Below are 2,874 nucleotides of genomic sequence, written 5' to 3'. Positions count from 1 at the left end.
AATACTTAAACCTAATATGACCCAGCAATTCCACTCCTAGGTATATAGCTAAGAGAAATGAAAACATATCCTCAACTCTGAAGTTTTTGCACAAATATTTTTTAAAATATATTTTATTGATCCTTTACAGAGAGGAAAGGAGAGGGATAGAGAGTTAGAAATATCGATGAGAGAGAAACATCGATCAGCTGCCTCCTGCACACCCCCCACAGGGGATGTGCCCACAACCAAGGTACATGCCCTTGACTGGAATCAAACCTGGGACCTTTCAATCCGCAGGCCAATGCTCTATCCACTGAGCCAAACCGGTTACGGCTTACACAAATATTTTTAGCAGCATTAATCACTACAGCCAAAAGGTGGTAACAATCCAAATATCTATTGAAGATAAAGGGATAAATCGAGATACACACACACGCGCGCACACACACACACACACACACACACACACACGGAATATTATTTAGCCATAAAATAATACTGATATATGCTACAACTTGGATGAACCTCAAAATCATCATGCTAAGTGAAAGAAGCCAAACACAACAGCTCACATATTACATGATTCCTTTCATATGAAATATCCAGAATATGCAAATCCATCAGAGACAGGAATAAGACCAGTCGTTGCCAGAGGTCAGGGTGGGGTGTTGTGATTAAGTACCAATTAATTTGTGGGTACACACAACTTAATGGGTATAAATAAAATGTTCTGCTGGGGTCATGAGAAAGCTTTGAAACTAGAGAGAGGTAGGTTGCACATTTAAATTGGTTCCACTGAATCGTACACTTTCAAATAGTTAATTTTATGTTATACGAAGTTCACCTCAATATTTAATAAACATAATATTATATTTAACATAATCCTCTTTTAGTTTTAAAAAATGCAGATATACATGAGAGTAAAATGTGTTAGTTCATACATCAATACAGTAAAGATGATTATCAATGAATAATCTGAAATCAGGTCATTTTAATTATTTTCTCTATGATTAAATTGTTTTTAAACTTTACCAATAACTTCAAAAATTAATGGCATGTTAAAAATTTTAATAATAGGAAGCAGAAGCTACAGTGGAGTTGAATAATAGATTTTTAAGAACATGGGGCAAATTCTTAAATCATAGGGTTGAGTTAAGATAAAAGAAAGTGTTATTGTACATATAACATAAATATCACAATTTATATATAGCATGATCCTAAGTATTTAAAATGCACGTCTTATGGTAACACTGTATGGGGGAGATAGGGTTGGGCAAATGAGTGACATTTTTCTTTTTTACTTTCCAAATTTTTCTTGTTTTTTAAATCAAAGTACTGCTTTATATAATTAGTCATTTTATATTATATGAACATCAATCTCTAATAACAAAAGCATAATATGCTAATTAGACCACACAGCCCAACGACCTTCCGGACGAAACCAGGGCTGTGAGGGCCAAGCCCCTTGCACAAATTTTGTGCATTGAGCCTCTAGTATAATTATAATTGTAAAATAAATTTTATGACAAGAATGGACTGATTTTCATATTTCCAAATTAGAGTCAACTGCCCATTTACACACAACAGTCTTTGCATGAAGCCCAAAAGGCCACAGCATAAAAATGAGTGATCCTGTACCCCCTTTGTTTTTGCTGATCAACAGTTTGGTAAAAAGCAGTTGCAGGTGTGTCAACTAAGGTCTGAGACAGTAGAAGCAGAAGATTTAGTCTCAGCAGAAAAATGCCAAAACGGGAGCTGGACAAAAGAAGAAACAAGGACATGACCAGAGGCTGCTGCCTAAGCTGCCTTAACAGACACCTGCGCTCTCTGCAGGATGCAAGGCCAACTTTTCTTAATGAGCATATTTACCACTGTCATCAGAAAGGTTCTTTATTTTGTAAATGTCTACTATGAGGCAGGCTGAATTCAAAAAACATAGAGGTTTGGAGTGTACCGTATGTGCTATGACAAGGAAGAGGTTTACACTGAAATTATGTATTTTGATACATAATGTTCCTCATAGAAAAATTTTAAAATGTAAAAAACATAAAGGTGGACATTTTAATTACCAAATTCTAACCACTCAGAGATACTTAGTCTATCTTTGAATAGAATTGGGCAAAGGCTGTTTAGAAGCAACGGTCCTTCACAGTGTAGTGAACTCATTAGCATAATTTGCTTAGCAAGTGTGAGCCTATTATGTGCCAAGCCTGCTCTAGCAGAAGTGTGGATCTCTGCACAGAGCACAGAGGATACTGAAAGGACAATTATTGCTCTTTGGTTGACAAGCACGCTTTCTCACTTCTTTTGATATCGACAATTTAGTAACCTGAACTTCCTTTGGGGAAATAGCCCTTTCCACTCCTAGATCCTGTGGTTTGGGTGGGACTGACCACTGCCAACCCAAAGTAAGGATGACCTACACTTTGGTCAATCAGTGGGTTCAACTGCAAGGGCAACAATGATTCCTTACTCTAGGCCAGCGGTTCTCAACCTGTGGGTCGCGACCCCTTGGCGGTCGAACGACCCATTCACAGGGGTCGCCTAAGACCATCCTGCATATCAGATATTTACATTACGATTCATAACAGTAGCAACATTACAGTTATGAAGTAGCAACAAAAATAATTTTATGGTTGGGTCACAACATGAGGAACTGTATTTAAAGGGCCAGAAGGTTGAGAACCACTGCCCTCCATTTATACTGCCTCACTTTAATTTTTTGAATTTTTAAAAGCGTTTGAGTCAAACTGATAACATATGTCAGGGAGCAAGATCTCAAATGCTCCTCCTGCCTCACTTTTATTTTATTTTTATTTTTTAATATATTTTATTGATTTTTTTACAGAGAGAAAGGGAGAGGGATAGAGAGTTAGAAACATCGATGAGAAA

Source organism: Myotis brandtii, unplaced genomic scaffold (assembly GCF_000412655.1).
Source record: "Myotis brandtii unplaced genomic scaffold, ASM41265v1 scaffold2369, whole genome shotgun sequence".
Taxonomy (NCBI): domain Eukaryota; kingdom Metazoa; phylum Chordata; class Mammalia; order Chiroptera; family Vespertilionidae; genus Myotis; species Myotis brandtii.
This window is presented reverse-complemented; position numbering follows the sequence as displayed.